Source organism: Lissotriton vulgaris, chromosome 12 (genome assembly GCF_964263255.1).
Source record: "Lissotriton vulgaris chromosome 12, aLisVul1.2, whole genome shotgun sequence".
Classification (NCBI taxonomy): domain Eukaryota; kingdom Metazoa; phylum Chordata; class Amphibia; order Caudata; family Salamandridae; genus Lissotriton; species Lissotriton vulgaris.
In genome coordinates this window covers 240,885,604-240,908,391 of record NC_141700.1, presented here as the reverse complement: position 1 = coordinate 240,908,391, position 22,788 = coordinate 240,885,604, and the positions used below count along the sequence as shown (strand labels likewise).

General features: G+C 45.7%; 1 protein-coding gene across 2 annotated transcripts in view; it reads left to right on the top strand.

Moving 5' to 3' along the window:
* Window positions 1-22,788, top strand: part of CPNE2 (copine 2) — a 975,302-nt gene that overhangs the window by 80,360 nt on the left and 872,154 nt on the right. The window contains exon 1 of one of the 2 annotated variants that reach the window (XM_086947741.1): window positions 8,314-8,407. The exons of the other annotated variant lie outside the window; for it this stretch is intronic. The gene's annotated coding sequence lies outside the window, so the exon portion shown is untranslated. Of the gene's footprint in view, window positions 1-8,313; window positions 8,408-22,788 lie in introns of those variants that run through there. 2 annotated transcript variants of the gene reach the window in all.

The following is a 22,788-nucleotide window of genomic DNA, read 5'->3' as shown; positions in this document are numbered from 1 at the left end:
ACAGCCCTAAAGACTGACCGCATATCCTGACTGATCATTACAGAGAACATCTTGTAAAATTGTAAAGGAATAGCATCCGGGCCGGCCGCCTTCCATTTGGCCAGAGATTTGATTACCAACTCAACCTCTTACCGGGTGATTGGAGCAGAGTGTGTCTTCTGCCCCTGTGTAATTACCGAGGTGTCGATACTCTGGAGGAAACCATCCACCAGAATCTCGCTTTGAGATCTGCAAACATCCTCCTCATACAGCAAAGTATAAAAGTTCTTAAAAACATCAATAACCCTCTCTGGCGTATCCTGAATAGCACCCTGCTGGTCCTGGACTCCGACAATTTGATTTGCGATGCTTTTCTGTTGCAGTCTTTTAGCAAGGATTTTACCCGAGTTTTCTCTGAATTCATACATCAGCGTACGATATTGCAAATATTTTGCGGCCAGGTCTTGGCCGAAAAATTCCAGCAATTTAGATTTTGCTATAGCAACCATCTGCTTGCTCTGATCGATCTTAAGACCAGACTGGATATTGGATGTTAAGTCCAGCTCGGCCACCCGAAGCTCCTCAAATCGACTTTTGATCTGTGCCTGAATACTCTTCCATCGATGAGCTGCAAAACTTTTGGTCTCACCGCGGAGTGCTGCCTCGAACGTGTCCCAGACCATGCCGTCGGTTGTGGTCCCCCTTATTAATATTCAAGAATTCTGTTATCCAACCTTCCATATGATCCTGATAGGATTGATCCAAAAGGAGCTTTCTTTCAAATGACCATGGTCTAGGGACTTTAGATGGGCGCGCCCAAGAACACTCAGCTACCAGTGCGTTGTGATCGATAGCGTCCTTGGCAGAACTGCAAGAGTAGCTGCCCCCACCAGCTGATCAGAAATAAAAAAAGAATCCAAACAAACCATTTTTTTGTGGGGGGCAGAGTAATCTGTATAGCCATCATCATCTTTATTATGTTGATGCCAAACATCAATCAACCCATGCTCTGAAACTGCGGTCTGAAGAGCCTTGAAGACCCGGGGTTTCCTGCCAGAATACTTTTGATCACTTATCAAATAAAAGTTGCTTGTCAGATTGATATTAAAATCCCCACACACAAACATTGGGTGAGGCCATACTGCAAGTTCTAAGTGTAGACATTTTATAACTTCTGGGTCGTCTAAATTGGACCTGTATATCCTACAAACAGATAAAGACCTACCATTTATAGCAATTTCCGCTATCACCCAACTGCCCGCCTTATCCTCTCTAACTTTCTTACAAAACCCAACTCCTTGCTTTAGCAAAATGGCCACCCCTCTAATCATAGATGTCTGACGAGAGCAAGCTATAAGATCGTAACCAGGCAATTTCAAACACTCACACTTCCCCCACGGTATATGTGTTTCTTGTAGAAACAAAATTTCTACCTTCATAGTTTGGACAATCTTGGACAACAAAGCCCGCTTTTTCCCATCGTTCAGACCACAGATGTTCTATGAGCTTAAACGCAATCTACTCTGCCCCATTTACTAAGAACGTGAATCCTGCTCTCTACTCAGAAAAAAATGCTTTTTAATCATAAACTCTGATATAGAACAAAAACTGTTATCACCAATACCATGACTAAAATTTAAATCCAGAAGCATACTCACCCACCGTAACCCCCGACCCCTCACCCTAAACCCACCCCAGACCCTCCCAAACCAACCCCCCGTCACCTCAACCCCTTCACCCCCCCCTATGAGGGATCATGACCAAGGTCCTTGTGATGGAATAGGTTGGTTCCTCCCACTCTCCCCTGGATCCTACCTCCCATTAACCAACATCTGAGGATCTGAGCCGATCATACCTAAACAAGACCATCCCCAGTGAGAAAAAGAGAAAGTGATCAGCACAGCCCCCACCAGAGTACATAATCCGATGCCCCCACCCTGGTGACCCAAAGAGATACATTATTATCTAGATAGAATTCCGAAAGTCTTTCGCCTGAACCTCGGATACAAAAAACTTGGTCTGCCCCTGAATAATTACTTTCAATTTGGAAGGATAGAGCAAGAAGGATTGGGCTGCCACCTCCGCTCAAAGGTTGCTGGACAAAAGTCTGGTCTAATAAAAAATTCACAATCCTTCCCTACCCTTCTACTATCTGGCCTAGCTAGATCGTAAACCTTCTCCCTGGCCAGAAAGTTATTCAGACAGATTAGAATTGCCCGGGTCTTATCACCAGCCGGGCCAGAGTTCTGCTTCTTCTTGAAGGGGAAACGATGCGCGCGCTTGACTTCCAGTTGCCAGTCCCACTGCCTGACCTCCGGGAAGGCTGCGGAAAACAGTTCAACAACAAACTGCTTAACATCTGCACCTTCCTTGCCTTCCGCAATCCCCAAAATCCTTAAATTATTTCTCCTGGCCCTGTTTTCCAAGTCGGTCAATTTTCATAGCATATCCTCCCTTTGTACATTAATTGTATCCGCTAGTCCCTTCTGGGTGGCCATCGCATCCTCCAGGGTGGAAATACGTTCCTCAGCTTCTACAATCCTCACAGAAATATCCAAAAACGTTTTCGCAACTCTTCGGATTGAGTTTTGCATCCTACGACATGCACCCTGCATACGGGCACTCTCCTGTCACGTCTACTCGCGATGAGCCATAATAGTTTGGTAGATGATAGACAAAGTCATTTCTCCACACGGCTCCGGAGGGTGGCCAGCCGTGTCACCTACAACTACAGAACCATCATTACCGACTGAGCCCGGCTGTACAGAAAAGGAAGAGTCCCACATCATTGAGCCAAGAGATCACGGATCCTTACTTAAAGCCGACACCTCTTGATCTTTAAGTTTCATAACTTTACCGACCCTGCTAGGGTCATACAGCGAAACCTCCTCTTTGGATACTTCAGTCGTCCGCCAATCTGCAGATTCACTGTTGTCATCTGTCCATTCGCTATCTGGACCCTCACCTTCTGATGAGCCAGAGTGGTCCAACATTGAGTAGAATTTATCTATCCCTTCGGGCTCCTTTATATCTCCATTAGCGTCTAGGAGAGGATTTAAACAAGCCCCTTAAGAATTCAAGCTTACATCGGTAGTAGATTGGGCAGATACTTCGGAAATTTGTTGAACTACAGGACCCATAGTGCACCTCGCTGGGGGAAGAATACCTGGGTGAAGTTGATTGTTCCCTGTGTTAACATCTTCCAGGGGTTTCTTACCCCGTCCCCCCCTCCCCCCCCAGCCAGCAGCATATTATTGTGAAAAACAGCCCCATGAGGACCCAATAGACTGACCTGGGTACATCCCTGTGGCCCAAAACCGGTTTTCTGGAAGGGGGTGGGGGTCGTGACACTGCCAACCTCCACAGAGCTAGAGACTGGAACCAAAGGAGTAGAAGGTGCCTCTTTCGGTTTAGAGGCAGCATCTTTCAGCGACTTTGAAGTAATTAGCGGTTCCTGCTTGCTGCCTCCCCGCCTGCAGGCATCTTAACTTTCGCCGTTTGTAATTTGAACAGAGCGGGAAGGGTCTGCTTCCCCTTCCCGCACACCACGGACGTCGTCTGTGAAGCGCCTGCCTCTCCCGCCGCTGCCTCCTCACCTCCACGGGCAGCACGCGGCTCCTTCATTCCACCGGCCACTTTACCTGGACTAGTAGATCCCGTAGAGACTCGTGCTTTCACGGTCATAGCCACATTTTTTGCCACTACCTTCGGGGCCATAACACCAAAGGAGCCATGCGGGGAACGCAGCAAGATTTAAGCCATTCGAAGTGGATCCAAACCAAAGCCATAGTACCTTGCCGGTAAGCCTTTTCTGCAGCTGTACCAGTCGGCTGAGTATGTCATTTATTGTTTGCAGGAGTGATGTGAACGTAGACATTTTGGTTCAGAGTTTCGCCATCAGAGCGGGAGCGAAAGCCTAATGCAGGAGGAAATATCCAGAGGAGCCCCGGCACCAGCCTACACCGCCGAATGACCAGCCGCCATCTTGTTCCTGGTACCAGCTGGTTCAACAGTATAATTTGACACACTTAAATGTAGCTTAATATATGCAGGTGCCCTTTTCTCATGTTGAAGGGCTATTTCTACTGCTGGAGGTACCATGCCAAGTCACTATCCCATCCTCTTGCGTCGGAGCCTGGAGGTGAGGCTCAGTCACTACATATTCATTCAGCACCAGGGTGGGTAATCCCACACAAATGCCTCTGAAGGGATTTCTCATCACCCCTATTCTTTGTAATCCCCCTACCCAGGTTGTTTAACCTCAATTGGCCATGCATCCCTCTCGTGAACGGCAAGTGGGACCTTCTTTTATCAAGACAGTTTTCCCACCAAAACCTGCCGCAACATTTCATTTTTCCTTTCATCGATATCGAATTTTCCTTGTCTTACTTTTGGCAACTACCATTGATTTTTTTGATTTTTTTTCCCCTACATTTTTAATCAGCACTTTTCTTTTACTTGTTTTACATTAAGAGCTTGGTAGATTAATATGACTTTGATAACATTCATTAGGTGTTGCGTATAGTCAAGCAAAGACACGAATATCTGCTTTTCTGTAAAAAGGGCTCACTGTAAGGCCTCAGCGACACATCTAACCTCAACCAAACACAACACTTTTGAAACTGTCAAAGGATTTTCTGAAGCTGAATTTTTCTCCATTGAATCCCTAGCCCCTGCATCCTTAAAGCAATTCAAGACCTAGAGGGCTGAGCCTCCTATCACAAAGTGGCACACTAAGGACACAAGGGATAAGCCGGCAGGCCAGCAGACATTGAGTCTAAGATTATAGGTTGTCAGAGGACACACTGTAAGCGTGACAGGGAAATCACAGGAAGCAGGAGAGGGAAAGCAATCAGAGCTGTGTCATATCAAGGAGTAAGAGAGAAGCCATTAGCAAGCATGCGCTTGACTTGTGTTTGTTCTTTAACCTAAGTGGGGGTGCGGTTGAATCACTTAGAAAGACATGTAAGCAGGACAATTTGTGGAAGAGCCAGGGAGTTTCCAATGAATGCTTCTGAAGCTTGCCAATTCATAAGCTCTGGATGTCCCTGAAGCATGTCACAGATTTTACGCAATTCTTCCGTTAGTCAGTTATGCTCCCCTTACAATATCAGAAGCATATCACTGATTTTACATAATTGTTCTTAGTCAATTATGCTCTTTTTTCAATCTTCTTCTTCTTCTTCTTCTTATTGTCAGTGCTTTAAGTGGGATGAAAAAAGTGGGGTCTCAAAAGGGGCGTGCCCTATGTAACGAAGGGTGTGGCCTAATAGGGGGAATACAACCCTACACAAGTTCATAAACCGTTTTTTCACAAAACCATAACTGAAAACCGTAAGAAAGAATACATTTAAGTTTAAAAAGAAACATTGTGCTGTGCCATTACAAATTAGTAAGTCTGAAAAGGAGATTTTTGGGAGCAATACTGGCATTTTTAAACAGCTATCTAATTTTCTGGACTAGTTACTACAGAACTTCCAATTCCTACTGCATACAAATGCCTAACGGAGATTGTTTGGGTTATTTGAATTTATCAACGAACTGAGCAGAAATTCTAACTTTCCGCTTGGAAATATTGTCAGAAATATGACGCCCTATACCTACCTTCCAGATTTTATTTTGTCCAGAGAAATGTTGGCAGCCGTGGAAATGAGAAAAAGCAGTCTCACTGGATGAAGTGCTAAAAACTCGACAAGCAGCAATGGCAATATGTATACAGCGGTCAGGGTTCAGTTAGAGGAAGAGAGCATAGTGAGAACTTTCAATCTGTTGCTGCGAACTCTGTATCCCAGTACTGAGGAGAAGAAACACAGTGGGCCACACTCTTCTGGAACAGAGTTAGGGGATGGTCCTTCTCTTTTCTAGGCCCATCAACATGGAACAAGCCCCCATTAGAGTTGAAGTCAATTAATGCAATTTCATTTTCCAGAAAAAATTGAAAAATGGCTCTTTAAATAGGGAATAGATGGCTTATTTGCACTCTATATTTGTGGCCTATGCGCAGCGTGCCGGGGCAGTAACAGTGCGCTATAAAAGTCCTTTTTTATTCATTCATGCATTCAGGAAGGGTTTTAAAAGAATACCTTATTCTCCATTTTAAGACCTCTCCTTTACGGTCATGAGCTGAAACGTGCTGATGTTCGCCGCGCCCTATCTCTCCCTCTTGCTGCACAGGGCTGCTGTGTATGATGATAATGCACCAATAGAACTTTAAATGAAACCCTTGGGAAATAAGTACTTTTTCATTTTTTAGGCCTGGAAAATATCCAGAAGCTGTTAATACTGGGCAGCAGAAGCCCACATAACAACTTTATCACCTGAGGTTCGCCCACCATGCTCCCTGTGGATTCCGTGGCGCGTACATTCAGATCAATATCAGGTGATTATAACTTCTAATTAGCTGCTGATTGTGGCAGCAGACATAACAAAGCAAACTCGCTGATTTTCAATCAGATGCCAGGAAAAGGGGGATACTGCTACCGAGGCCAGATTTTTTTTAATGCTGAGGGTGAAGGCAAACATAGATAGCCCGTCTCAGCACCTGGTTTTTAAAATGGCCAGTGCTGAAAACCAGCATGACCCAGCCCACTTAAAGCCCTGATTATTGTTAAGTTATTTCAAAGTTTCATTGCCTGAAAGGTGTCCTGGCACTGAGATGCAACAGTGCGGCTTCCTTCCCCGGCAGGAATTACAGAGTGAACAGCCACGTTTTAAACAAATATCGAAATTTAGCGAGATAAGCGATCTTTCTCAAAGAAATAGGCAGGCTGTGCAGGGCCGGACGAGCTGTAGCAGGCACAGGACATTTCCTGGGTGGGCGGTGGCCAGAGGGGTGGGGGCCGGTTTTGTGGCCGTGGGGGCTGCTTTTCTTACAGGGGTTCGGTTTTGCATCCCGGAAAAAAAGCAGGGGCGGTGCTTTGCGCCTATACACTCCTCCACCCTCGATCCCAGGGTCGGTCGAGCAGCACCCTGCCAGGGCTGGTTGCTGGTCCCAGTCCAGCATAGAGGCTGTGACATAAGTGCATAGCTTAAACCGAGAAGCTCTGCCCCCATTGAGAAAGTCTGATTTTTCGTTGTATTAAAAGGCTGGCTTGTGCTGAATGCAGCAGATGACCAGGACAGTACTTACTAAACGTATTTCTCAAGTAGACAGTACCTGTCTTCTTTTTATTTTTATGGAGAGTTCATAGGATTTATAAACAATATTGTCATGTATAAATACATGTTACAAAGTCTTACAAAAACAAGAAATTACCGTAAGTAAAATTGCAGAGCGCTAAATACTTATCAGATATATCTGTTTCAGAAAATTCAGTAGTAAAATCAATGCGTTCATATAAGGCCCTAGAAGATCATCTTAAGTTAACATACAAAGTACTGGATAAAGTGCAAAGTGCTATAAATACTATCAAATATAGATACAAGTTTCAGAATATTCAACAGTAAAATCAATGTTTCATATGAGGCACAAAAGGATCATCTTAAGTTAATGTATAAAATACTAAATATCACAATAATAAAGCCCCATCTGCCCATCACTCTATAGCAGGTGTATTATAGGCTGAAACATGTGACTTACATGTGCATTTTACGTAACATATAAGCCGAGCAGAAAATGTCAACAATTTCTCTACCTATCTAATACGATCTAGGCTTGTAAGAATTATATCAATTGGTTCAGGTTCGTGATAGAGAAAAAGTGCAAAGTGCGTATTAATAAATAAGTAAAAACTTCTTCCTTCTTTTAAGAATCTGACTCCCACATATTTTCTTCTTGTCTTCCCCTTGACAATATTGGATAGCCGATATGCCCAGATCCCTATCCTATCGCTCAAATGGGCTCCAATATTTCTCGTACTTTTTTAATGCGCCTGATCATATTGTGTATTTTTTTCCCAGTTCTTGGAGTTTACTCAATTTCGCTCTCCATGCATGGAAGGTAGGTACCTTTTCCGTTCTCCAGATTTGTAAGATTAAAGATCTTGCTATTAATGCTGCAATAAATAGGGATTCTTCATGCATAGAGATGACAGGTGAGCAGCCCAGAACTGCGATAGATTCATCAATTGAGATAAGGGGGTCCAATATGGATCTAAGATATACCTCAATTTCCTCCCACAGACTGCAAATTTTTGGACACTCCCAAATAATATGCATCCAGGTGCCTCCTCCGTCCGTTGCACAGTGGAAACATCTATCTTCAAATTGTGGGTATATCTTATGGAGAAAACAGGGTGTCCTATAAATTGACCATTTTGAGTAGTATTGCATACTTTTAAAATTTGCACCTCTGAATATTAATGCATTAATCTTATTGATTCTTTTCCAGGTTGAATTAGATACCTGCATATCCTCTCTTTTCTTCCATCTATCTCCAACTTTTTTATATAATGAGAGGGATTTGTTCTCATCAAAGACCTTAACCCAGGTACTAATCTTCTTTATTATCAGGGAATTCAGAACTTCACTTATGCTACCTTTGTATATTAGGTTTTCCTTATCTAATTTCTCCAATATAGATTTTAGTCTAACAAATGACCATTTCAACATTGTAGTAGAGTGTTGGAGCCCCGTTTCGATCTCTAGCCAGTATTTCCAGCAATTACCTCTGGAAAAGTCCAGAATTTCAGTATACCCATTTTCTTCCCACAGCCTTAAAATGTTGGTCTCTAAAAAACCTCTTTCCCCCATAAATCTATCGGAAGGCCTAGTCGAGTTGCATCAGTATCCATTGAATAATCTTATAGCGCACTTTCTTGGGATATTTAGTAATTCTTATAGGGTCAGTGATATTATATTCCTTTAACATCTTTTTCATAAAAAAATGATCTGCCGCTTGAGGATCTAAAAAGAAAAATCTAAAACTATAATGTGCAAATGTCGAATAATAATAGTTTCTAATGTTTGGGAGAGACAGTCCTCCCTCTGCAACAGGATAACTTAAAGTGCTGAGTGCCAGTCTTGGTATCTTATTTGACCATAAAAATAATGGGAACATACTGTCTATCGGTTTAAAAAAAGAGGTCTGTAATACACATGGAGCTGCACTAAAAAGGAAATTAAATAGTGAGGGGATAGACATTCGAATTAGCGCAACTCGACCTATTATTGAGAGTGGGAGCAGGTTCCACCCTGCTAGCTGAAATTTCACCTTTTTCAACAGCGGTGTATAATTTAAGTCGGAAATCTTCTACCCTCTCCGTCACATAGATCCCTAGGTAGCAATTTGGGCGAGTATTATGTACGTGTCTAAATTCTGATAATAGGGAATTAACGCAGAAATTGCATAGTATGATTTCAGTTTTGGTCTTATTAATTTTATAGCCTCCTATCTCTTGAAAATCTGAAAATATCCTCATGATTTCAGCTTGGGTGTCTGTTTTCGAATCCAGAAAAAGAACAATGTCATCAGCATAAAGCTTTATATTTGTCATCCCTTGAACAGGGACCGTATGAACCTTTTTTTTCCTAATTGCAATTGCTAATGGCTCTATAAATAGTGCAAATAAATTCTGGGAAAGTTGACAACCATGTCAGTGCCTCTATTTATTTGGCATGTCCCTATATTTACAGAGTTGATTAAAATTTGCGCCTGGGAATTCTTATAGAGCTGCTTTAGTAAAAATATGAACTCATTTGGAAAACTGAATTTTTCTAAAATTGAAAACAGACAATTCCAGAAGACCAGGTCAAAGGCTTTTTCAGCATCTAAAAACCAGACTTCGGCCTCACTCTTGTTTGAATAAAAAAAGTCCAATGCTCCTAATAAAAAATTAGTATTAGTATGAAACTGTCTCCCTGCTATAAATCCGCACTGATGCATTCCTATAAGTGAGCCCACCATTTTATTTAATCTATTGGTGAGAAGTTTAGTAAAAATGTTATAGTCCACATTTAAAAGACTTATAGGCCTGTAGGAGTTCACATTCTCACTGTCTTTATCCTTTTTTAAAATGCTGACCCCTACTGCAGTGCGAAAGGGTACTGGCGGAACGCCTCCGTGTAATAAATAATTTGCAAATCTTAAAAGTTTGGGGCGAAGTGTTGTAGATTTTTTTTTTTCCGCGGGAAAACCATCTTCACCGGTAGCTTTACAATTAGGCAGGGCGCTGATAACTAAATCTAGATCTTCTTTTGTGAAATCGGCTAGTAGCGTTTCTCTGAATTTTTTATCCAAAACTGGAATTGGTAATTCACGCAAAAATTCATTAATTGCTTCTGAGGGAACCTGATTGCATGTCTGATAGATAAACTTTTAGTTTATTTTGCCTACAGTCTATCTTTGTTGAATCGACCGAGGGGTCCTGTAGAAAATTAAAATCACATCCCTATATAATCTGTCCAGGTTTACCTGATAGTGCTTGTTTTAATTATACAATAGGGAGTTGGTCATCTATCACTGGTGCATAGGTTGTAGCAAGTATAATATTTACCTGGTTTATTTTCCCGTGGAGAAAAGTCCATCTACCTCCTGGATCTGAGTGTGATGGTTCAACATGGAAATGGACATTTTTACCTAAAAATATGCTCACCCCCCTCTGAGCTATACCTGATATAGATGCACAATAAAAGCCCGCCCAGTTTTTAAAAAAATTACTAGAATCAGATAAGGTTTGAAAATGTCTCTTGCATAAAGATTACGTCAAGGTGCTGTCCTTTCAGCCAACTTTCTATTGCACAGGCTTTACGCCTAATATTTAACCCATTAACGTTAAGGGACAGGATTGTCAATTTGTTCTTATTCATCATAGATCTTTAAAAACAAGAATAACTAATTTGCTTGGTCCACATCCCACAACAAAATAACGACTAAAGTGCAATATGAGCTAGATGTGCAAAATTGCGCATGTAAACAGTAACTCTGATTAATGACCAAAGAATTATTTTCCTAATTACAGTAAACCTGCTAAAAGCTAAAGAATCCTTGATATTGTCCTAGATTTTTCTTCCTAATAGAAAAGAACCTGACTATAAAGCCAGCTAATGTACTAACCATTCCTGTTGTGCAAATCACGCAAATATTAGACCAATGTACTATGGTACAAATTATGCCAGTTGTGCAAAATATACTTTAAGCAGCATATAGTTATCAATAAATAGTTGTAGCAGACATAAAAATTCCCCCCTCCTTCCACATAATACTCCAGTTAAAGTGCAATGTGCAATGCAAAATAATGTGCAATGTAGCAACAACCTATTCATTAACATCTTTTCAATAGCAGCCAACATATTGTATAAGTAGCGTTTGATGTACAACCCTGCAACTTACGCCTGAACATATTAGAATATTAAAGTGTCCTATGCGCATTCTCCTCTTATCAATTACGATATGATCCACAAACTGTTGACCTTTTTTAAATGATTGCTCTACAGATTCTATACTTATTTTGAAAGAATATAATTTCCCCTTCAAATTCTTTTTCCAACTGCTTCCCCCCCCACCACCATCCCCTCACTCCAACCTCAGAGGGAGGGAAACCCAAAGTAGTGCCTCTATTCCCTCCTTCTACTGGATGCCATCTTGTTGCAGCCATATGCAACTCCTGATTCTTCTCATAGCCGCCCTTGGTTTCATTGATAATATCCTATGGCCCACTCTTAAACAAAACCTATTATAATACAGAACCGCTTTATGACTGCAGAGTCTCCTTTTCTTATGCAGCCTTTAGTTCCTCTAAAAAGTTTTGGGCGTCCGATACATCCGTGAAAATAAAAAAAAATCCTTTGACCAGGACTTTTAATTTAAACTGTTGTACAATCATAGCCTGTGCTCCTTTAGCCTTAAAAAAATCCATAATTTGTCAAAATCCTTTCGTCTCTGGGCTGAAGCAGCTGACATATCAGAGAAGATTTTAAAATTGCTAATCTCTGCAGTTGAGAATGATCTCTTTAGTATTGCCGCACTTACGATTTTTTCCTTGATTCTGTATTTAGCATTCATAGGTTTATGTACGGGAACCCTGTGTTCTCTAGTAATTGTACGATCCCCTTGTAATTCTGGATTTGCTTTCTTCAACAAAGACTCAGTCCATTTTACCACTTCTGCTCTCTCCAGGCCCTCCGGTATCCCAACAAGGCGCAGATTTGACCGCCTTTTATAGTTCTCAAGGTTTTGAAGCTTTGATTCCAGACGCTTATTCTTATTTAATATATACGAAGATCCTTTTGCATAACCGTAACACTGTCCTCGCAAGACTCCACTTCTGTAATCCTTTTAGGTAGATTACTTAAATTTTCCTCAAGTTTAGTTAGTCTATCTTTAATCTCTCTTAATTCTTGCAGGATATGTGTTAGCATTTCATTTATTGAGGGATCTCCCTTGGCTTTCTTTTTAGAGTTTTTGTCAGCTCTTGACAGGGAAAAATCTATTTCCTTTTCTGCTTCAGTTGAACATTCTGAGTATGACTCTGCCAAAGCTCACATCCTGATTCGTAGATTGTTGTCTATCCTTTGGGCTATCTATAGGGATGTTTGGACCTCATGAATAGCTGAATAAACAGTCAGAGATGGTTCAGAAGGATCTGGCACTGGTATCTGAATTACTTGAGCCGGCGTTGTGGGAACAGGCTGAGACCCTTGACCCTGAGAATCGTGCAGGTCCTGTTGCTGCAGCTGACCTCTTTGGTCTCTTTACTCTTCAATACTTTGGACCTCCTTATTTACAAAAGGGGAGCTATTCATCTTATTCCGCACAGTGAAAGACTTGCTGAAGAGAGGGTGCTGCTTAGAGCTCATCCAGTTGTTATCCCCCATGGTTGTAGCATCTGTATCTGCATCCGCTCCTGTACTGTCTCCTTCTCCATCTCCCTCTCTATCTCCTTCGCTGCCTAAAGCTAAAAGACTAGTGTCAACTGAGTGCTGAGATAGAGTTTACTCTTCCTCTGAGGGCTCCTCAGGGATGCTTTGTCCGGACTGCTTATTTTTCTCAGATGATGATGCCAGTGCTTTGGCCTTCAGTTCCATTCTCTGATGGGTATTTCCTTGACCCCTACGGATTCCCTTAGGGACAGGCATTGATGTGAACGGTGATTGACCAGAGGATTTTAGGAAGTCCTTTCCTTCACTGACGCCGGGTTTGCTCTGTTTATTCCGCATATTTCCGTCGCCCTTGTGCTTGACTTGTTAATTTGTTGATTTGTTAATTTGTTGATCAAACAGAATAATGAGCTGACATCAATCTCGTTTTCAGTAACTCAGCTCAGATCAGGTCAGCTCTAATCAGGTCAGCTTCCGGTCGGTTTCAGTTAAACTCACGACGCAAACAAAGAGTCTGGCTGATACTCCTGAGAGGATATACAAGGGTAGGAGAAGGGTAGGAGAAATATAGCTCAAGCATGGGGGGTGTTTAAAAAGTCCCCTTAATACTCCCTTGATAACTTTTAGGCAACCTGGTCTTATGGGCGTGGAGCTTGGACCGTGGAGCTTGGAGCGTGGGGTATCCTGAGAGCTGCCTGGCTTGCAAATTATACCAAAAATTATACCAAGTCTGTCCTACCAGTTTGCAGGTTACAGGCAGGTTTGCTGGTCCACAATTCCCACCATATCACTGTAACTCCACTGAATCTCCGCGGGCATCAGCGGTGTCCTGGGGGTGTCTAATGACGTTTAGAGGCATCTTAACAGCAGCGTCTCTCCAGCATCAATATTGGGCTTCCCTCATGCCTCGCGCATCGTGTCTCCATACCTCGCTCAATTCCACTCTAGGCTTCACACCACCAGAGTTAGCAGTGTCAGGCAGCAAGCAGACGGCAGACGAAGCGGCAGGCATCGAAACAGAGCTACCAGCTGCTGATTTCACGGAGACTCGGACCCGTGGTGGCCATTGCAAGACGTCTCCCTTCATGGGTGGGGCAGTGGTGAATCAGAAGCCGCTACGGCAACATGCGTGGGTCACGTTAGCCGCCTCATCCTCTCCCCTAGACAGTACCTGTCTTGTGTAAGTCTCTGTAAACAATACAGAGAGATTGAAAAGAATCCTTTCAGCCACTGGTAACCAGTGCTGTTTTCCTAATGCAGAGGAGGCTAGTGATATTTGCAGAAGTGATAGGGCCAAATGGGCTGCAGCATTCTGTATATGCGAAAGACATTTGATCAAAGAGTCTGAAACACCCAGAAACATAGAATTACCTTAGTCTAATTGACTAAGTATGGTAGATAGAACAATCAAAGGTCTATTTTCAGCCGGGAACAGAGGTAGTAGCTTCCAAAGAACTTTGAGCACTGAAAACCAGGAAATTGCTCACCTGTTCACGTGTGGGGTAAGAGATAGATCACTATAAAAAAAGAACCCAGGGTTCCTGACCTCAGAGGCACCTGCTTGTGGGAAGTTGGAATGGGGGTGGGCATACGTTTACCGACAGTGTCTAAGGGATCTTATTAGCAGCACAGCACATTACCTCTGTTTTATCCTCATTGAATTTAGGAGGATACAGAGTCAGCCAGTTAGCTATTCTGCGCATGCATTGATAGGAACTTTTATACAGTGCGGGCATCTTAAGTTCTACAGATATTACAAGTTGGGTATCGTCTGCATAGTTTATAAAGACTACCACCTGATGGCAAAGTATCTGGGCCAATGGCCTCAACTAGAGTTTAAATAAAGTGGCACTCAACACAGGCTCATGGGGCATTCCCTGTTTCATGCATCAGAATTCCGAATGATACAGTGGAAGATGAAGTGCTTGGGCTCTATTGTCCAAATAGGACAAAGACAATCTCAGATCTTTACCCTGTATACAGATTTCAGCTAGCCTTGAGGTTAATATCTCATGGGAGGCCGTATCAAAGGCAGTTGACAAATCAAATACCTGCCCCACAAAGTTCCCGTTGACGACTGCCATCCTCCTGACCAGTGCTTTCTCCATACCATGCATTGAGCAGAAATGCACTAGGCTGGATCAAGCAGCTAACTACTCTCAAGATAGCTAGATAAAATAAAGTTCACGTTCTTTTCTAAGATTTTAATGTGAAAAGGAAATAGTAACAGGCCAATAATTACTGAGAATATTAGAATCAGCTGTCTGCTTTTTCAATAGTGCCATTGGACATACTTTCCTTTAGCCACACATGGCTAGCCTTGAAAGCAATTTAGCTTTGTAGATGGGGCAAAGAACTTCCAATAGTATACAAACGAAGCCATGCCACATTTTAAGCAGCATCACATAATTGGGAGAACCCTATAATAATAATAATAATAATAATAATAATGATCCACATTTGTAAAGCACACAATGACCCGTAAGGGTCTCTAGGCGGTGGGGGCCGATGGGAAGATTAAGCAAGCTATTGCCCAGAGTCACATGGTGCTGGCCTAATCTGTCGCCGGTGCCAGGGATCGAACCGTGATCACCAGATTCCGGAGTCAATCGCCCTGGCCGCGGCCCCATACCTCTTCCAAATAGGCTACACTATGTGATAGATAGCACCAATTCAAAATTCTTCAAGTCGCAGATCTGACCAAAGTCTCCCAAAGTAACTGCACTGCTCCCAGTTCCTTCCCGACTGATGACTAAAAGGTCATCATCCACCACAGCCAGATCGTATTGGCTAGAATTCTGGGAAAAGGGTTCTTCCACTCCATTCACTGAAAATGACAGTCCTAACATGATGTTAGTGATTGTATTCTCAAAGTAAACCAACAAGTCATCACTGAGAACTTGAGATTGCTTTGTTGGAAAGGTGACACTAAACGTTGCTAGAGAATGAATAATAGCAAACATTTATTAGTTGGATTTGTAGAGTAGAGATTCTCATTGGAATACTAACTGGCTTTAGGAGCCCCAAAAAAGCTTTTTATAGTACCCACAGCCCTGTTAAGTTCCTCCTTAGCCTAAAGAGCATAAGTAGATCTCTAGGGCTTCTCCACATTTTGCATTCAATCATAGCTCTTCTTAACTCCTCGTTATATCAAGTTGCAGACGGCTCATTTCATGAATGCATTAACTTCACTGGCAATAACCTATCCACCGCAGTAGCCATCCATCGATTGCAGCTCACCACCATTGTGTCTATAAGACATATCCATGTAAAGCGAGAAAGAAACACCTTTAGATGACTGTTTATCTTCTCCGCATCCATTCGCCCTCCATGGGCATTTTAAAATGGCAGGCTGCTTCACAGTGCCTCTATGCCTTCTGAGGGCACCCCCCCTGATGTCAAAATGGATCAGAAAGTTATTGAACAAAGCCTGAGGTACAATGAAACTTTTTTCACTAAGTCGCCATGACCACATGTCAAAACCAGAGTGTGGCCAGCACTAGAAGTGCAGCCATTAACACATTGTATTAGTTCAATAGCCTCCAAGGATAAATAAAATCCACTGCCTGAGAGTTCTTAGCCAACTCTACCCATAAATTAAAATTACCTGAAACCATAAGGGTAGAGTGGAACAACTTAAACTCACAAAAATAGAGAAGGGCTAATAAAAACAGGGCCCCATGTATGTTAACCCAATTTGAATTGCAAAGTTCCTGTCCCCTCCACTACGTGGGAATAGTTAGTGAGAACCAGAGGAAGAAGCAAAATCTAAAGATTGTATAATACTGCCCTCACCCACTGTGGCGTGGCATGCTTCATCATAGGGCCACTGCAGGCGTCCAGGCGCAGACTAACACACTGGGCGGAGCGCTGTTTTTTATGGGGCGAGGGAGAAAAGAAAAGAGAAGGAAGTTTGTGACAGGGAGGTATATTCCCTCAAGAAGGGATCTTTAGTGCAGAAAAGTAATAGAATAAAACGTCCAAGGAGATACCTTTGTAATACCTTTATTCTTGGTTCCCCTTGACAGGGTTAAAAATAATGTGATCTAGGATATGCAGGAGGGGTAACTGCCCCTAAATCCCCACTGTTGGACCCGGCCCTTTGGGCAGGTTTACCCCTAGACTTTTTGCTTTTTCCTAGCCTGTTTCTGGAACCTGGTGTTGGTGACTCTAGGCCTCTGCGCCCTTTTTTCACTGTGGTACAGTGTAAAGCGCTTGAGCTCTCTGTATGAAGAGTGAGTGACCTGCCCTCCCATAGGAATGAATGGGGGATATGTATGCCCATGGTAGTTCCTGTTGTGTGGGGAGTGCAGGGGTCGAGTTTGATATGTGTGAACTCGTGAGAATGAATGCTGCAAAATGATGTATGCAGCTTGTTTGTACCTAGTCTGGAAGTACTACTTTTGGAAGTTGGTATAATTGTGTAAGTTGGTGCTAGCGTGTGATTGGCTGGTGAGTCTGCCCAGGAGTGCCTGGACCTGCTGGTGGATGGACTGTCCGGTTTGAGTAGGACAGGGTCTGCAGGGTCTGCAAGGCTCCAGAGGAGGGGGGTCTGAGACAGCCATAGATGAGAGGCCCCTCTGCTGTCAGGGATGGGAGGAAAGAGCGTCTGGTGGTGCCGGGCCGTGCCTGTCGGCCACCCTGCTAGCTCTCCTTCCTGACGGCTCACTGTCACCTCTGGCCCTGCAGCTGTCAGGAAAGACGTAAACCAGAAACATTCCAGCACTCTGGGTCCCTTGCACAAAGTTCTTCAAAGGCATTCCTGGGTATAAGAAGGAGCTGTGTCTCCCTCCAACTTGTTCTTGTTCTAGCTCGTGTGGCTGACTTGGATCTACCAGGGGTGGGCGCTGCCCAGCCCCTGGGTGCCTGGATTCCTGGACTCCTGGGGGACCCTTCTGCCCTGCATGGGCTGAAGGGGGGACTTGGCTTTGCCCCTGGGGAAGCTCTGGGACCATGGCAGCATGGAGAGGCTGCCCTTTTCCTGGGGAGAGCGCTGGAGTTGGTTCCTAGCGCCTGGAGGCGCTGTGCTTTGCCTTGAGCGCCTGGGAGCGCTCTGCCTGCTGTCTAGCGCTTTGGAGCGCTTCATTTCCCCAAGCGCTTGAGAGCGCTTTCGCTGGACTTTCTAGCGCTTAGGAGCGCCTTCCTGCTGGCTTATAGCGCTGGACGCGCTGAGGATTCTTGGCCGTGTCACCGTCGCAGCCCGGGGTCAGTAACCCCTGTGGAAGTGCTCTGAACCACCCCGTGAAGCGCCATCCTGATCGGAGCTGGCACGGCGAAGAACGAAGCCGCCGCGCTCCCATTGGTGGAGGGAGCCGAGCCCCCTCACTAACGCCGCGACGGGATTGGCCCGTACGGCGCAGCGTCATCCGCGTGGTGGGCCGTGATTGGCCGAAGTAGCGGAGCATCATCCCGGGAGCCGCTCTGTCATTGGCTGACTCCCGGGCACTGAAGGGGCTCGACCGGAGGGCCGCGACGCGATTGGTTGCTCCGTCCCCGAGGCCGGGGCTCGAGGAAGAAGGCGCCGAGAAGCATGGCGGTGGGTCGGCCGGGCTCCCGTGACCTGGGGGAACCCGGCGGCCTCTGAAGAGGCGTGTGGTCCGCTGCTGGGGCTCCCGTGTGCCGAGGGAGCCCCAAGTGAAGGAGGAGCGGCAGGAGCAGAGAGACCTCGCATGCAGCCGCCGCCCGGAGGAGCCCCGCCCCGAAGACAGCCCGGTGAGTTGGAAGGGCTAGGGGGGGGCTCGACGCGGCTGTGGTGGGTGCCGGAGAGCGGCACCAGAAGCGAGAGCAATAGGGCGGCCCCAGCTGGCAGTGGGCCGCCCCAACGTCGCGTCTAGAGATATCGCGAAGCCATGAGGGCTTTAAGGGCGGCCCCGGTGGGCAGCGGGTCGCCCCAACGTGCACGAAGCCCGGAGAGGCTCCCCGCCGCATTTTTGTATGTGGAGCCCTGAGAGGCTCTGGGGGGCATTTTGAGAAGCTAGAGTCCCCCGTAGGGGACTCCACCGTGAGGAGGGCTTCAAGGGCGGCCCCAGTTGACAGTGGGTCGCCCCAACGCTTGGAGAGTCCAGGGAGGCTCCAGGGGGCATGTGTTTTAAGAGCCTCTGTGGCTCCAACGTTTGGCTCAGTGTTTTGAGAGCCTGTGGGGCTCAGGTGGCGCATTTCTGTTGTTCTCCAGGTGCCCAGCACTTAGTGGGCACCTGCCACGTTTAGGCTTTTTGAACTTCGAGACTGGCGCTGCATGGCAGCGCACCCTGACACTGAGACTCAGGGCGTCTGAGCCCCAACAAGGCCATTGGCCTAGGGACTGCCACAGGTGGTGGTTTATGTGAGTTTGCGCAATGGTATGGTTATTGCACCTCTGAATGTGATCTTTTGCATCATGTGTTATTCCTGCACCTCTGAAGGTTTTTAGGCCTCATGTGATTTTTGCGCTATTGCTTTACTCTTGACACCTCTGAATGTTTGATGCATTATGTGTCTTTCTTTTCATGCGCTGCACCTCTGAATGTTTAGTCATCATGTGTCTTCTTGCGCTGCACCCCTGAATGTATTGTGATTACATCATGTGCTCTGTCCTGAACACCGCTGAATGTGTAGGTCTATACATCATGTGTTATCTTTCTTTACTACTCCTCTGAATGTATATTCATGCATCATGGGTAGTGTGTTCTGAGTTATACCCCTAAGTGGATTTCATCCTTAGGTGGTTGTTCTTTCTAGTACAGGTGGTCCTAGTGAGGTCCTGGGTACCTGCGTGACATGCTCCTAAGGTGTTTAGGGTTGCGTAGGGCGTACTTACCTGTTCCCAGTAGTTACTGGATGTGATTCATAACTGTTACTTTGTGCTACAGTGATTTTATATGCTTATTCTAATTTCTGACAAGTATTTCTATTTCGGAAAGTGTTGAATATGACAGTGGCCCATGTGGCCCTGTCTTGTGAATAATCCCATGTGAATATTGTCCGTGCCAATTGGCACCATGTATATGTGTGATTTTATCTGGTGTGCCTTTACAATACAAAGGGTATTTTTATAATAACCTTGTGTGGAGTCTCTTTTGTGGTGTACCTAGTATGTTGTTGCTATTGTGCGCTGACGCAAATGCTTTACACATTGCCTTCGAGTTTAGCCTAGACTGCTCGTGCCAAGCTACCAAGGGGGTGAGCAGGGGTTATCTTGGCGTGTGACTTCCTTGCCCTGACTAGATTGGTGGTTTCTGCCTGGCTTTGGCGTCAGCCTTAGCCTACCAGAAATAGCCAGTTCTAACATTGGTGGGTCAGCGGTGCGGATTTGGAACTTGTGTTTGCTCAGTGCCATAGCGACAACTGGCTACATTACAAAACTCTGCAATTGTTTTTTTCAGATAGTCACATGTTTGGGATTATTGTTTTTGATTTTTTTTTTTTCCTCAAGAGTGTCATTTTCAAAGGTGGTTCTGCGCTTTATGTTTAGCGGCAGATGAGAGAAAGTGACAGGGCGGGACGCCAGTGGAGGGGAGGTTCCCATAGATTAGGAATCCCTTCCTGGGTCCAGTGTCCAATCCCAAATCCTGTACCTGTGTGGGTAGATAGGAGAGAGAGGGAGTGTGAGGAGAAAAGACTAGCTCAGGGGGGTAGTTGTTCCCTGGGTGTAGTGTGTGTGTCTGGATTCCCCAGTGTGGTAGGATCCAGTGGTGGCAGCTTTAAATGTGTCCAGTGTCTTAATTCCCATTCCCCGCTCCCAGAGTTTGGTACCTGTGTCACGTGTGGTCAGGTTGAGTGATCAGGGGTGGTAGAAACTGCCTTACCAGTCCGAGGGGGGGGAGTGTGCGAAGGAGTGATGTGCTGAACTGGAGGAGTTGGTGTGAGTTTTCTTTTTGTTAAAGAGCTTGCATGAGAGGTGTACCTCTGGTGGTGTGCACGAGGTCCTGCAGAGGAACTGGACAAGAAGGTGGATGTCTGGCGGTGTGCTAGATGTCTGGCTGAGGCTTTAGGAAGTGATTTTAAAAGGAGTGGCTTGTGTATCTGATGATCCTGTGTAGGTGAAGAGGTTCATGTGTAGCCCAGCTAGATCCCAGTAGGATGGTAGGGGTGTAGGGGCTCACGTCCGGTCTCAGTGGAGGCGGAGTGAGTGTGGGACGGTGTGTCCCACGTTGGCCTGAAACCTTATCTCAGGGCCCGGAGGGTTCCCTAAGGGAGCGCCAGGTCAGGGGCCTAGGCTGTACATACAGGTCATTTGAGGAGGATCTTCCTGTGTCTAGAGGACGGGGAGTGTCTGTAACCAGAACTCCGGCGGTCCTAGTGTTGGGCAGTACCGCTCCTAAGTGGAGGGTGCAGAAGTCCTAGCTCGCTGAGCATTTGACCGTCTAGAGGGCTTGACCATTTGTGGGGCCTCTGGAGGTTGTTCCCCGAGGAGGGGGGAAAGCCGGGTTGGGGTTGTGGCCTGACCTGGGAGGAGTACTGGAGGAAAGTGTGTCACTGATACGCCGCTGGCGTGTGCTCTGTCTAGCCTTGGACATACTGAGAATCACCCTGTGATAGGGAGTACTAAAGGAGTGTGTCACTGATACGCCGCTGGCGTGTGCTCTGTCTAGCCTGGGACATACTGAGAATCACCCTGTGATAGGGAGTACTGGAGGAGGGTGTGTCGCTGATACGCCGCTGGCGTGTGCTCTGTCTAGCCTGAGACATACTGGGCCTGTAGTCATGGAACTGGAAGGGGGTGCAGAGGGACAGTGTCCTTACTTCTGACCCCGGTGCAACCTGAGGGTTTAGGTCTTAGGTTGGGAGATTAGGAAACTTCTAGGTCAAGAGGAATCTCTGCCCAAGTGGATCAGCTGAAGAGACTGAGGGGGCTGCCCTAGCTGTGTGATCTGGGGCTCACCTGTAGTTGTTGTTTCCACTAAGGTAGAGGAAAGGGGGCTTTGCTGTGGACTGTGTCCCCCCACCTGCTTGAAGAGGAACTGTTCTGTGTGCTTTGTGCCTCAGGAGTGAAATAGTTTCCAGGTGGTAGACCAGTGACGGAGTGAGGTCCTGATCTGGTAGGAGAATTGTGTTCTGGTGAATGCTTCTCTGTGAGGGTGCGGAAACCCAGAAGTAGAGGTAGGGTGGGGCATTCTTACCCGAGACCTCTGGTCAGCTTGGGGGGTGTGGACCCTAGGTTGTTGGATCAGTGGTAGTTGTAGCTACACTGAGAGAGAGAGTGGAGAATGGCTATTGAGTGCCAGGGGTTATGGCCCCCCGCTCTGTGGATTGGTTAGGACCTGTGATTTGGATGGTCTTGGCTGTGGATGACTAGGGAGTCCCAGTGGGGTGTCCTAGTTGTGTCAGAGAGTTATTGTTTAGAGGTAACCAGGTAGGTTCAGAGTGGCGAAAAACCAGGGGGTTGTCCCTGCCGGGCAGGTCCGTGTCCGTGGTTTTTGTCGCCCAAAGCAGTGAAGCCCATCAGTGGAGTGATTGGTCTACCCTGCGTTTTGGCTGGAAGGGGGCTGTGTTGGACCCGGCCCTTTGGGCAGGTTTACCCCTAGACTTTTTGCTTTTTCCTAGCCTGTTTCTGGAACCTGGTGTTGGTGACTCTAGGCCTCTGCGCCCTTTTTTCACTGTGGTACAGTGTAAAGCGCTTGAGCTCTCTGTATGAAGAGTGAGTGACCTGCCCTCCCATAGGAATGAATGGGGGATATGTATGCCCATGGTAGTTCCTGTTGTGTGGGGAGTGCAGGGGTCGAGTTTGATATGTGTGAACTCGTGAGAATGAATGCTGCAAAATGATGTATGCAGCTTGTTTGTACCTAGTCTGGAAGTACTACTTTTGGAAGTTGGTATAATTGTGTAAGTTGGTGCTAGCGTGTGATTGGCTGGTGAGTCTGCCCAGGAGTGCCTGGACCTGCTGGTGGATGGACTGTCCGGTTTGAGTAGGACAGGGTCTGCAGGGTCTGCAAGGCTCCAGAGGAGGGGGGTCTGAGACAGCCATAGATGAGAGGCCCCTCTGCTGTCAGGGATGGGAGGAAAGAGCGTCTGGTGGTGCCGGGCCGTGCCTGTCGGCCACCCTGCTAGCTCTCCTTCCTGACGGCTCACTGT